Source organism: Physeter macrocephalus, chromosome 9 (assembly GCF_002837175.3).
Source record: "Physeter macrocephalus isolate SW-GA chromosome 9, ASM283717v5, whole genome shotgun sequence".
Lineage (NCBI taxonomy): Eukaryota > Metazoa > Chordata > Mammalia > Artiodactyla > Physeteridae > Physeter > Physeter macrocephalus.
In genome coordinates, this window is record NC_041222.1 from 106,492,680 (window position 1) to 106,507,310 (window position 14,631).

General features: G+C 43.7%; 2 non-coding genes across 2 annotated transcripts; both read right to left on the minus strand.

Annotated features, from left to right (window-relative positions):
• Positions 1 to 2,607: 2,607 nt before the first annotated feature.
• On the minus strand, positions 2,608 to 2,710 carry LOC112066755 (U6 spliceosomal RNA). Its single transcript, XR_002892850.1, has one exon. It is a non-coding gene; the product is annotated as a U6 spliceosomal RNA (small nuclear RNA).
• Positions 2,711 to 3,809: 1,099 nt separating this feature from the next.
• Positions 3,810 to 3,912, minus strand: LOC112066758 (U6 spliceosomal RNA). Its single transcript, XR_002892852.1, has one exon. It is a non-coding gene; the product is annotated as a U6 spliceosomal RNA (small nuclear RNA).
• Between the last annotated feature and the right edge of the window lie 10,719 nt (positions 3,913 to 14,631).

Here is a 14,631-nt window from a genome sequence, read left to right on the forward strand (position 1 = left end):
CACGAACCCGTGTCCCCTGCATCGGCAGGCGGACTCTCAACCACTGCGCCACCAGGGAAGCCCCTGGAGAATCTATTCTGTAAATCAGGATATAGAGACAAGAATCTTCATCGCGGCTTTGTTTTTAGTAGCAAAACCCGAACAGTAAATGATTATTAATAGGAAAATGATTGGGACACAAGCATCCCGTGGAAAACTATACAACCATGATAAAGAATGTAAGCTCTTTGCCAGCTGACTAAAAGGGATTCCTACAATATATTTGTAGCAGGAAAAAAGGCAAGATGCAGAGAAATACATAAGATATAATCCTATTTTTTCAACACAGCTAACTTCCCAATACATATAGCCATTTTATGTATGGTTACATGAGCAGGTAGAAAGATATGGATGCTCACCCACGTGGTTACAACACTATACATTGGTTTGGGGGACGGGTGGATACAGATAAGGAGGAGAAGTGATTCGTGGTGGTATTGCTCCATTCTGACTAATTTCTATTGCTCTGCACACAGTCCTTTTACCATCTGGGTTAATTGATTGCTGAGGCGCCAGCTGTTTGGATAAATTAATCGAGAAAGATGTCTACTGTGAGACAGTGAGAGGTAAGAGTCTGTAGATCCACTGCCCCAGCTGAGGAGGCCGAGCCAGAACCAGCAGCAGCGGGCAGGACGGGTGACAAGAACACTCAGGAAAGTATCTGTGCAGACAGAGGTCCAAGGGAAGTGTAAGACAAGATCCACAGGTGATGCTTATTTACCAAAGGCGGGTGAGGGGGTGGGGAGCAGGGGAGGAAGAGTCGTTGTGAGAGGCCAGCATCAGAGGTCAAGGACGCCTAGTGGCTCTCAGCAAAGAATCAGGTCCTGGGAGATGGGTCTGGAGCTCAGAGCAGGAAGGGCACCCACAGAGCAGGGCTGTGGGTCGTCCTCCTCTCCCTGTCCCCTAACCCCTCCGACTTCCAACCCTCACCATGAGAGGTTTGGGCAGCTTCTGGTGCCAAGAGAAAGAAAAGAAAGACGAAAACAAAAAAGCTAAACGCAAGACTTAAAACACAGAATTCTGATGTGATTAAGAAAAAGTGCTTCTAAATACCTCAGTGTAAAACAATCATGTCAAAACTAAAAACAGGGCTTCCCTGGTGGCGCAGTGGTTGCGCGTCCGCCTGCCGATGCAGGGGAACCGGGTTCGCGCCCCGGTCCGGGAGGATCCCACGTGCCGCGGAGCGGCTAGGCCCATGAGCCGTGGCCGCTGAGCCTGCGCGTCCGGAGCCTGTGCTCCGCAACGGGAGAGGCCACAACAGAGGAAGGCCCGCATACCACAAAACAAACAAACAAACAAACAAAAAAACTAAAAACAGAGCTACCCTATGACCCAGCCATCCCACTCCTGGGCATATACCCAGAGAAAACCAAAACTTGAAAAGACACATGCTCACCAATGTTCACTGCAGCACTATTCACAACGGCCAAGACATGGAAACAACCTAAATGTGCTTCGACAGATAAATGGATAAAGAAGATGTGGTCCATATATACAGTGGAATACTACCAGCCATAAAAAAGAATAAAATAATGCCATTTGCAGCAACATGGATGGACCTAGAGATGATCATACTAAGTGAAGTAAGTCAGACAGAGAAAGACAAATATCATATGATATCATTTATATGTGGAATCTAAAAAAATGATACAAAGGAACTTAATTACAGAACAGAAATAGACTAGAAAACAAAACTGTGGTTACCAAAGGGGAAGGGTGGGGAGGGATAAATTAGGAGTTTGGGATTAGCAGATACACGCTACTGTATATAAAATAGATAAACAATAAGTCCTACCATACAGCATACGGAACTATATTCAATACCCTGTAATTCTAATGGGAAAAAATATGAAGAAGTATACATAAATATATATGTATATGTACACATATACAAATATAGTGTATATTTATGTAACTGAATCACTTCGCTGCACACCAGAAACCAACACAACATTGTAAATCAACTATACTTCAATAATAAAAAATAAATAAATAAAATAAAATAATCATGTCAACACTATTACTACTGATAAGACTGCTGAAGCTTTACTGAGCTCTTACTAAGTGCCATGTAAATACACCAGGCGCTTCAAATGTCTTCTGTCTTTTAAGCTTCACAGCAACCTGCGAGGTCGGTACCATTATCTCCATTTTCCAGATGATGAAACTAAATCTGACAGAGGCTAAATAACTTCCTTGAAGTCACATAAGTAAACATTTCCAAAGCCCTCAAATCCAAGTCTGTCTGAGTCCACGGTCCTAACTATTCTGTGTGTACAATTACTGACATTTGTAATGACGGCCTGGAGTCATCTGTAAATGTTAATCTCTGATTTTTTTTCAACGTTTTTATTGGAGTATAATTGCTTTACAATGGTGTGTTAGTTTCTGCTTTATAACGAAGTGAATCAGTTGTACATATACATATGTCCCCATATCTCCTCCCTCTTGCAGCTCCCTCCCTCTCACCCTCCCTCTCCCACCCCTCTAGGTGGTCACAAAGCGCCGAGCTGATCTCCCTGTGCTATGAGACTGCTTCCCACTAGCTAGCTCTTTTACACTTGGTAGAAAAATATGGAACGCTTCACGAATTTACGTGTCATCCTTGCGCAGGGGCCATGCTAATCTTCTCTGTATCGTTCCAATTTTAGTATATGCGCTGCCAAAGCGAGCCCTCTCTGATGTTTTTTATTTCAAAAATCAGGGAAAGGTACACTATCTCTCAAATATTTTCTTCCAGATAAAAGTTGGTTTTCCAGAGTGACCCATTTTTCAAGAATTCTGGATAGCTGAAGCTTTAACTGACAAATATCATATGATATCATTTATATGTGGAATCTAAAAAAATGATACAAAGGAACTTAATTACAGAACAGAAATAGACTAGAAAACAAAACTGTGGTTACCAAAGGGGAAGGGTGGGGAGGGATAAATTAGGAGTTTGGGATTAGCAGATACACGCTACTGTATATAAAATAGATAAACAATAAGTCCTACCATACAGCATACGGAACTATATTCAATACCCTGTAATTCTAATGGGAAAAAATATGAAGAAGTATACATAAATATATATGTATATGTACACATATACAAATATAGTGTATATTTATGTAACTGAATCACTTCGCTGCACACCAGAAACCAACACAACATTGTAAATCAACTATACTTCAATAATAAAAAATAAATAAATAAAATAAAATAATCATGTCAACACTATTACTACTGATAAGACTGCTGAAGCTTTACTGAGCTCTTACTAAGTGCCATGTAAATACACCAGGCGCTTCAAATGTCTTCTGTCTTTTAAGCTTCACAGCAACCTGCGAGGTCGGTACCATTATCTCCATTTTCCAGATGATGAAACTAAATCTGACAGAGGCTAAATAACTTCCTTGAAGTCACATAAGTAAACATTTCCAAAGCCCTCAAATCCAAGTCTGTCTGAGTCCACGGTCCTAACTATTCTGTGTGTACAATTACTGACATTTGTAATGACGGCCTGGAGTCATCTGTAAATGTTAATCTCTGATTTTTTTTCAACGTTTTTATTGGAGTATAATTGCTTTACAATGGTGTGTTAGTTTCTGCTTTATAACGAAGTGAATCAGTTGTACATATACATATGTCCCCATATCTCCTCCCTCTTGCAGCTCCCTCCCTCTCACCCTCCCTCTCCCACCCCTCTAGGTGGTCACAAAGCGCCGAGCTGATCTCCCTGTGCTATGAGACTGCTTCCCACTAGCTAGCTCTTTTACACTTGGTAGAAAAATATGGAACGCTTCACGAATTTACGTGTCATCCTTGCGCAGGGGCCATGCTAATCTTCTCTGTATCGTTCCAATTTTAGTATATGCGCTGCCAAAGCGAGCCCTCTCTGATGTTTTTTATTTCAAAAATCAGGGAAAGGTACACTATCTCTCAAATATTTTCTTCCAGATAAAAGTTGGTTTTCCAGAGTGACCCATTTTTCAAGAATTCTGGATAGCTGAAGCTTTAACTGTACTTTGCAGCTTCTTACTAAATTTCAGTAATTACATCTATACAAATTGGTTGCAATCAAGTTGCAAGTGAAATTTTTATGAAATGCTATAAAATATATTGGTTGCAAATTCTGAGTCCTATATAAGTTCTATCTATTGCATTTCCTCACACACGTCAATTTTAAAAAGGCTTTTAAATGTTTTGGGCAGAATTTTTTTTCAAAATAATACTTCAATATGGACTTTTTCTTGGCAATCCATGAGATTTCCTGGAAGTTCCTTCTGAGTACACTTACTGTATAAACATAAAACATGATTTCCCAGTAAAAGCATCAACCATCTGCAAATGCCAGTAGGCTTTATAAGCAATTTGCATCCTCTGAGTAAGGCCATCCTCCTTTTTCCATATTTTTTCTAATGCTTGGAGGCTGGGCCACAGAACTCTTGGAAAGACTATTTTCAAATTCTTTCTTGCTTTAAGACCTCCCCACCTTTTGACTAAACATTGCTTCATTTTCCTGGAGTAAAGAATCTGACTGAAAATCTCTAGTCAGCTTACCTGATCACATTTCCCCCAATATGTCAGTGTAGCGGTAACTGCTCTGAACATCTAACCTTTCCTGAACCTGTGGCACGTTCGTACAACCACACATAACCGTGTATACAGTTCCTTTTCATTTATCAAAAGAAAGAATCCTTGGGGAATAAAGATTTGACAGCTACTGTTACAAGATAATTGTAATACTTGAAAAAAAGAGAGAAAGAGAGATGAGACAGATGGTGTACGCTGGAGACATGTGGAAGTTTGCTTGAAAAAGAGCTTCAGAAATTCAATTGACACTGAAAAGAAATTATGCAAATCGTCATTTTTGCATAAAAGCATCGTGGAAAACAGGGAAATTATGTTAATCTTTAGCCTTCCACAATCTTGTCAAAGAGAGAGAATGTCAAGTGGACTGACACCCTCTTGGTGTCCTTTTTTTTTTTTTTTTTTTGCGGTACACGGGCCTCTCACTGTTGTGCGCCCTCCCGCTGCGGAGCACAGGCTCCGGACGCGCAGGCTCAGCGGCCATGGCTCACGGGCCCAGCCGCTCCGCGGCACGCGGGATCCTCCCGGACCGGAGCACGAACCCGCGTCCCCTGCATCGGCAGGCGGACTCCCAACCACCGCGCCACCAGGGAAGCCCGGTGTCCTATTTTTTAAAAAGCTCTGTAGCCACTCATTTTTTCTTATTTATTTATTTATTGGAGCCACTCATTTCGAATCACAAGGAAAAGAGATTAAATTGAGTGAGTTGATTAAGACCATCTTCTATTTTGCCATGCTTAGGTCTAATTCATTAATATCAACCATTAATACATTTCAGATGAGTTATTCAGTACTTTTATTATACATTACGTAATTTACATGGGCCGTGTTTATAATAAATTTATTAGGTATTTCATCAGATTAAAGGATTAAAGGATGATGGAAATTTAATTTTAAAAATTATGTTTATTACTTTAAAAAAAGATTTTCACATTGCCCTTTTAAGCTTTATATGCTTGCCTGATTCACACATTACCCAAAATTTTTAAAAAAGGAAGAACTTGTACAAGACTCTATGAGGACAGAAATTCTAAGGAATAATGTGAAATGTTGGGGTGAAAATTCTGGCACTGTAGGTCGAGGGGATTGAAGCACAGAAAATTAGTGAGGAATCTGATTTCAGCGAAAGGAGGAAAATCACTTACTGAATTCAGGCAAGTTTTCAGAAGAACAGGTTTGAAGCGTAGCACCATTAGTATCTGGTGTCATGATAATTATGCTTTTCAGAACATGAATAGGGCTTCCCTGGTGGCGCAGTGGTTAGGAATCCGCCTGCCAATGCAGGGGACACGGGTTCGAACCCTGGTCCGGGAGGATCCCACACGCCGCGGAGCAGCTAAGCCCGTGCGCCACAACTACTGAGCCTGCTCTCTAGAGCCCGCGAGCCACAACTACTGAGCCTGCGCTCTAGAGCGCGTGAGCCACAACTACTGAGCCTGCGCTCTAGAGCGCGTGAGCCACAACTACTGAGCCCGCATGTCACAACTACTGAAGCCTGTGCGCCTAGAGCCCGTGCTCCACAGCAAGAGAAGCCACCGCAATGAAGAAGCCCACGCACCGCCACGAAGAGTAGCCCCCGCTCGCCGCACCTAGAGAAAGCCCGCATGCAGCAATGAAGACTCAACACAGCCAAAAATAAATAAATTAATTAATTTAATCAAATTAAAAAGAACATGAATAAACTCATGTTTATTTAGGGGTAAGAAAGAGGGAAGGTGACGTGTTAGGTGTAGACAAAGGAAAATGTTATGATGGGATCATTTCCACTCATTTCGAGATCACAGAATATAGGCTTGTGTCTGAGTGTACATGTGAATTAGGGAGAGTAAATGGAGAAAGGCCCATCTTTCACCCAATATTATAATGAAAACAGAAACCTGGGTCACACATTATGAATCTCCCGTGAATTCATGCTTGAGTGTGTGTGTGTGTGTGTGTGTGTGTGTGTGTGTGTTTAAGCTGGCCTATTTAAATGCCATTAGAAAAGTCAACATTTATATTTAATTTGAACAGAGAAAAAGAAGTCTGAAAATTAATAAACAACCTTTAATATATAAAGGTGGGTTGCCAAGAAAGATGATGGGATTTCATTTCCTGGAGATGGTGAGATAAAGTGATGCATATTCTTTAATAGTGTGGGCTGGGCAAAGACTGCTTAGAAGCAAAAAGACCACGTCAAGGTTTAAACTTTTAAAATGAGAATGGAGCTTGACAAGAGAAAGTATTTTTCATAGAAAGAAAGACATCCTATTACATTTTCTTCACAGAGGTTACATTTATCTTTGAACTTGGGTCAGCAGTATATTAGAGCACCGAGTACTCCTGTGTGCTTTCATACAAGTTTCACAGTATAAGCAGCAGGACCTCCTGAGGCTTGATATGGGTGACCCTGGTCCACATTTGGGTCCTGGGGTAACTCGGGGCCAGCCATGTGTATTTCTCTGGGAAAGCTAATCTTCTGGCTCCCTTTTAAACTGATATTCTTTTTTTTTTTTTTAATTTCTATTTATTTATTTTTGGCTGCGTTGGGTCTGTTGCTGCGCTTGAGCTTGCTCTAGTTGCGGCGAGCAGGGGCTACTCTTCATTGCAGTGCGCACGCAAGCTTCTTATCACAGTGGCTTCTCTGGTTGCAGAGCACGGGCTCTAGGCGCACGGGCTTCATTAGTTGTGGCACGTGGGCTCAGTAGTTGTGGATCGTGGGCTCTAGAGTACAGGCTCAGTAGTTGTGGCGCACGGGCTTAGTTGCTCCGCGGCATGTGGGATCTTCCCAGACCAGGGCTGGAACCCGTGTCCCCCTGCATTGGCAGGTGGATTCTTAACCACTGCACCACCAGGGAAGTCCCTAAACTGATATTCTCTATAAATCTGTGCAGCGTTTATTAAGAGGAGAGGCTGAGACCCGGATGGTGGGGTGGGCAGGAAGGGGGGCCAACCAGAATGAAGGAAGGTTGCAACACGCAGGGTCTCTCCTGTTGCCCCAGCAAACCAGCAATGGCTGGAGCTCCCGTATCCTTCCTTGGTTTTATTAACCAAAGCCCAGATGGCCCTCGATGGACTAGCTTCTCTAGTCAGCTCTGGGTGACTAGGTTAGCCTTTCCTAAATTGTGGTCCCAGCATCACTATGTGAGAATCGCCTGATTCCTGAACCCATGCTGGACCTACCGAGGGAGTGTCTCTAGGTACAAGGCTGGGACATCTGCATTTTTAACGAGCTCTGCAGGTGATTCTGGCCGCACTACACCTCAGGACCCACTCCCTGAAGGCTGGGTTAGAATTAGAGGCACTTAGAGAGCCCCAGCTGCCCCAGGTACTTGGCTGTCAAGCGCCTCCTCAGACGTGCAGCCCTGTTGCAGGGATGATGGAGGAAGATGCGGCTCTACACCCCCTCCTGGGTCTCCCTCCCCAGCGTCCATTCTGATTGAGCTGAAGTCCCCGGTGGGGGGGGGCCTATAAGTACTCCACCTGCTCAGACTTTTTGCCGGACAGTGGAGTTTGCACCACCCTCCCACTACTGAGACCAAAATACCTCCTCTGGGCTTGCCTTCCTTGAGCTGCTAAGAGCCCTGTTTCCTGACAACTCCAGTGCCCCAGGACCACTTGCCTTTTTCCATGGGGATTCCACTGCCCTTAGACGTCCTTTATGCAATTAGGATGGAGATAAATGTTTAATGCTGGAAAGAACCTTAGAGATAATCCAATCCACTCCACCCTTATGTGGAACAGATGCAAACAGATACACAGAAGAAGAAGCAGGGAACAAAATTCTGAGTCCTCACAACGTGCTAGAAATGTGCTGTGCTAGATTTTTCAACCGGTGTTGTCATCAATATTTTTTTTTACAACAAACTTTCAAAGGATGACCTCATATCCATTTGTTATAGATACAGAAGTCGAAACTCAGAAAATTAAAGAACTTTGCAAGGTTGTTAACAGGTAGCGGATCCAGGGCTGAATACAGGTTCTAAAGAAAAGAATAATATTAGCTATCATTTATGAAGCACTTACCATGTGTTGGGCATAGCTCCAAGCACTGTATTTTTACGAACTTATGTCATACTGCCACAAAAACCTCGAGGTAGGGAGGAGTACTATGCCTCCTTTTCCGGGGGACGCAGGCACAGAAGACCAGAAGCTTGCCTGGGGACACCCCGTTAGCAGATGGGGGAGCCCTGACTCTAGTGGTCTCTCCAGAATCAAATAATCAGGGAAGGTAGTTATTGCCCGGATAGGAGATAAACAGACCTGAAATAATGATTGGGAGGAAGGGACAGATCTGGGAACGCCTTCTGATGATCTCTGGAGCACCTGTCTGGATGGGAGGTGTGGGAAGGGGTGAAGACAGCACTCCATTTTCTTGCTTCCTTGGGGAACTAAGTCAATGGTGACACTATTAGCTGAGACCCAGAACAAAGATAAACCAGCATCACATTTATGTTCTGGGTTACATAGCTGGCATTTGGCTACTTCTACAGCTTCCCTGTGAAACATAAGAGGAAGAATCACCTGTCCTCATTTTCTACCTAAAAATGGATTGCTTGATCGATTATAAGAACCACTCAGTGGAATTTGGAGCACTGTCTGCCTGATTTCCTATCCATAGGGCCGTGAAGTAGTAAGTGTATTTGTAGCTTTGGGAAGCCAGTACATACAATCCCTTACTCGATTCATTCTTATTTGAGAATTATCCTCTGGCCGCCACTATGAGTTGCTGTCAAGGATCCCCTGGTGAAGAAGACAGCCCCGGACCTCTTCAGGAAGCTGGTATTCAGGTGAGGGAGATAGGCAATAAGAAAGGAATGAAAGCTTAGCCTGTGAAAAGTACTATACAGATAACGGGGGTGACATGGAACAGAACTTGCTAGCCCAGGGACCAGGTGACATGGGGACTTGTCAGACGTGAAAGGTGTCTGAGGTTTATTCCAAGTGTGATGAGAAGAAACTGATGAGTTTTCAGCAAGGCAGTGACATGATGTTGTGCATATTTTGCAGCTTGCTCTGAAAGTCACTACATCCAGGGCAGACTGTGAAGGCAGGATTGGAGGCAGAGAGGCTGGTGAGGAGAGGCAGAAGCCAAGGTCGGTGACAGCTGAAAGAAAGGTGCAGAGATGACAGAGTAAGTGGGTAGAAACTAAAATATATCTGGGGGTGTAGCAGGCAGACTTGTTGATGGAGAGCGTTAGAGAGGAAAAGGGAGAAATCATGATGACCCCTGGGTTCCTGGTTTAAACCCCGGATAAATAAATCGTGCTGCTATTTACCAATATTGTGGCAACTGGACGAGGAATTAGTTTTTTTTTTCCTGTAATAAATATTTACTATGAATCAAATTAAGTTACTTTTAACAAATACGTCTTACAAGCTTTTCTTTTTTAAATATTTATTTATTTTTGGCTGCATCGGATCTTAGTTGTGGCACACGGGATCTTTCATTGTGGTGTGAGGGCTTCTCTCTAGTTGTGGCTCACGTGCTCAGTACTTGTGGCACAGGAGCTTAGTTGCCCCACGGCATGTGGGATCTTAATTCCCGGACCAGGGATCGAACCCGTGTCCCCTGCATTGGAAAGAGGATTGTTAACCACTGGACCACCAGGGAAGTCCCTACAAGCTTTTTTTTAACCACAAAACTTAAAATCAAGTGTGAAGTTTCTGGGAAATTGCACAAATATTTGTTGTTGAAAAAGTTATGTAGGTTTTCAATTTGTCATTAAATATCAATAAACACAGATAAGAACTGTTAACACAGGAATAATAAACAGGTCAAGTACAGCTTTGCCTCACCTGGATGATTTCCAAAGTGTCTCTTTGGTTATTAGGTTCTTGTGGAATTACTGAAACACAAATGTTTTATAACTTTCTTTTCTTTAACTTTCTGAGGTGGTAACTAATGGTGCACAATTCTTGATTTCTTAATGTATTTATGTTGGTTTTTAGTTTATGTCTTTTTAATGTTTCTCATCACACATCATTGAATTTTGATTCATTTTAATTTTAAAGAAGGCTGGTTACAAGTTGAGGCTTCTATTATTTTTTATTGAAGTATGGTTGATGTACAACATATAAGTTACAGCTGTACAATATACTGATTCACAATTTTTAAAGGTTCTACTCCATTTATAGTTATTATAAAATACTGGGTATATTTCCTGTGTTGTACAAGGTATCCTTGCAGCTTATTTTATACCTAATAGTTTGTACCTCTTAATCCCCTACCCCTATCTTGCCTCTCCCTGCTTCACTCTCCCCACGGGTAACCACTAGTTTGTTCTCTGTGTCACTGAGTCTGTTTCTTTTTCATTATATCCACTACTTTGTTGTATTTTTTAGATTCCACATATAAGTGATATCATGCAGTATTTTTCTTTCTCTGACTTATTTCACTTAGCATAATACTCTCCAAGTCCATCCATGTTGCTGCAAATGGCATTATTTCATTCTTTTTTATGGCTGAGTAATATTCCATTATATATATATTCCTATATATATTATATTGTAATATATAATATTAGATTAATATTCCATTATATACAATGTATAATATATATTATAATATATTAATATTCCTATATACATATATATATATATATAGCTCACATCCTCTTTTTTTGCGGTATGCGGGCCTCTCACTGTTGTGGCCTCTCCCGTTGCAGAGCACAGGCTCCGGACGCGCAGGCTCGGCGGCCATGGCTCACGGGCCCAGCCGCTCCGCGGCATGTGGGATCTTCCCAGACCGGGGCACGAACCGGTGTCCCCTGCATCGGCAGGCGGACTCTCAACCACTGCGCCACCAGGGAAGCCCTCACATCCTCTTTATCCATTCATCTGTCGATCGACACTTAGGTTGCCTCCATGTCTTGGCTATTGTAAATAGTGCTGCTATGAACATTGGGGTGCATGAATCTTTTCTAATTAGGGTTTTCATTTTTATCTTTTTTTTTTTGGATAAATACCCAGGCATGGAATTGCTGGGTCATATGGTAGTTCTATTTTCAGTGTTTTGAGAAACCTCCATACTGTTTTCCACAGCGGCTACACCATGTTACACTCCCACCAACAGTGTAGGAGGGTTGGAGGAGGAATTAGTTTTGAAGGTAGATGATCATCAAACACACGTATGTATACGTGTGTGTAAGCACGGTACCAGAGCTTACCAAAAAGCACTCTGGACTGGGAACTGAAAAGTCTGATTTGTGTCAGAACGTCATCACTACGAGCAATAACTTCTCAACACCTCATTATTTCCCGTCTGCAACATGGGGATGATTATATCTGTCTTCACCGCTTCAGAGGGCTGCTGAGAAGATAAATGAGATAGCGTTTAGGCAAGCACTTTGAAGTCTTGGTTGGACAAGAACTGTATAAATCCAAGCTACCATTATCATGTCAGGGTGTGTTTATTTTTCATGTATCTGCTCAAAGTCACAGGGGCCATGCATGTGTCGTGTGTACATTCTTTCCTTCAGGTTCAGTTCCCAGAAGTGGTCAGGTGAACATGTTTTTCTTTCCCCAACTCTCCCTTCAACTGTAGTATTCTCTCGACAGTATTCTGCAATTATTAGTGTTGTTAAAGACTTTTTAAAGACCCTGGGAAGAAAGGATTTTGCCCAGTATAACTTTTCCCAGGTAATTCTTGGCTGATAAAGATAATGATGGGGGCTTCCCTGGTGGCGCAGTGGTTGCGCGTCCGCCTGCCGATGCAGGGGAACCGGGTTCGCGCCCCGGTCTGGGAGGATCCCACATGCCGCGGAGCGGCTGGGCCCGTGAGCCACGGCCGCTGAGCCTGCGCGTCCGGAGCCTGTGCTCCGCAGCGGGAGAGGCCACAGCAGGGGGAGGCCCGCGTACCACAAAAAAAAAAAAAAAAAAAAAAAAAAAAAAAAAAAAAGATAATGATGATACCTTCCTTTAAAAGAGATGTACAGGTTACAAAGAACCAGTGCGCTGTCTCGTAGAATCCTCAACAACAGTCTAGGAAAGGTATGATTTTTTTCACCATTTGACAGAGGAAAGATGGCTCAAGAAGTTCAAGTAATTTGCCTAAAACTTCATTGTACAGTTGGAGTAATTAAAGCTAATAAAAGAGGTGCATTCTAAAAAAACAGAGTGAATGAGCAGTGGGGATGTTGAAAGAACTGAGCCGTGTCCCAGGTGACGTTTGTCAGAGCTTCTTCCATCCTGGAACCCTGGACGCAGTCTCCAGGTCTTTGATAATGGGTGCGACTAGGCTTTTTCTGGTCTGGAGTTTCAAAAGCTGGACCATTCCACCCAGGACTTGTGTACTCTTCTCTACATACAAACAAGCAACCAAAATAAGACCAAAATAAAGTAAAGTTGTCCCTTGGTCTCCAGAGTCATTGCCTGGTTAACTGTCAGCTTTCCCTTGGAGGACACAAAGCGCATTCAGGTTTGCTTGAGGTGACCTGTGAAAGAGGTCCTTTGGATGGTGGGAAGAAAACTGGACTTGGAATCCAGACATGAGGTTGAGTCTTGGTCCAACGTGGCTTATTGTGATGAGTGAACCTATTTGAGTTTTGGTTTTAATAAGTGTAAATGGCATATAATAATGTTTATCTGTTTAATATTTATCTGTTTACTGACTGTGACCTTCCAATCAGCCTCCCCTTCAGGCGCGCAGTTGCAGGTGCAGAAGTTTATGGGCTAAGCGGTCACTTTCAGAGGGACTTGTTGGTGGATTACTGGATTAAATATGCTCTATTCTGATCATTTCTCCCTTTGTCTTTCTCAACTCAAATGCATGTGTGTTTGCTCCCTTCTTTTTTTTAATCAGTGTTTTTAAATTGGAGTATAGTTGATTTACAACGTGGTGTTAATTCTCCTGTACAGCAAAGTGATTCAGTTATACATATATATTCTTTTTTCATATTCTTTTCCATTCTGGTTTATCACAGGATATTGAATATAGTTCTCTGTGCTATACAGTAGGACCTTGTTGTTTATCCATTCTCTATATATGTATTTGCTCACTTCTAATGAAGGGGAAGTGGGCTATCCTTTCTGGTACTCATACAGTAGGGCTGTCCACATATTAATCCATTAGCACAAAGCTAAAGAGGGAAGATGGACAGAGTTGCAGTGAGGACTAGATGACCGCATCTCCAGTGTTGAGCAGGTGACTGCACACAGTGAGGGAGAGATAGCTGTAGTGTCACAGAGGTTCCTTACTCAGGTGATTCTCATTTGTCCGCACTGGTTTCGCTGTGGCCCTGGCTGGAGACTAGATGATCATCAACTCCCTTCAAATGGTCAGGCTGGTCAGAGGTCGGCTATTGGTTTCTGGAAAAGGCGTATCTGTCACCCTTTCTCCTTATTTTCTGCACACCTTTGAGGAGGGTATTTGGGAAAACGTTTTGTTATGTGGATGGCAAATGCAAATAAAATGACAATTTTGAGATCAATGACAAATTTTTAACTTGTTTTACCTCTAAACTGAAGCTGAGAAACAAACCCCCAAACCTGTGGACAACGTGTTTTTCCAAAGGACATTTCGGTTTACAGGTGTGTGCCTGGGTTTACAGGTGTGTGCCTGGCTTTACAGGTGTGTGCGGGGGCCCCCCAGAGGCCGCGGGGCTGGTTCGGGCCACACGGGCCCCGGCCCAGCCTGACCCCCGGGTCCCGGGCGGGTAGGACGGGCCTCCGGGCCGGGCTTCCCGTCGACCCCGCCTTCCGGGTCCTGGGCCGGGTCCCGAGGCTCGGGCCCGGGTCTGTGTCCGGGGTACCTGGTGGCACCCGCTCCTCCTCTGCGGGCAGCGCGTCCCCACTCGGCCGCCCTCCCAGCCTCGGCGGCGGCCGCTCAGATCCCCTCCCCCGTGCCCCCGGGACCTACCCTGGACCCCGGCAGCGCCCGAGCGCGGGAGGCGGGCGGCTGGCCTCCCCCGCCCGTCCTCCTCCTCCTCCTCCTCCGTCTCGGCTCTCCGCCCTCCTCCTCCTCCCCTGCTCCTCCCCCTCCTTTCCCCTCCCCTCCCTTCCTTTCCCCTCCCCTCCCTTCCTTTCCCCTCCCTCCTC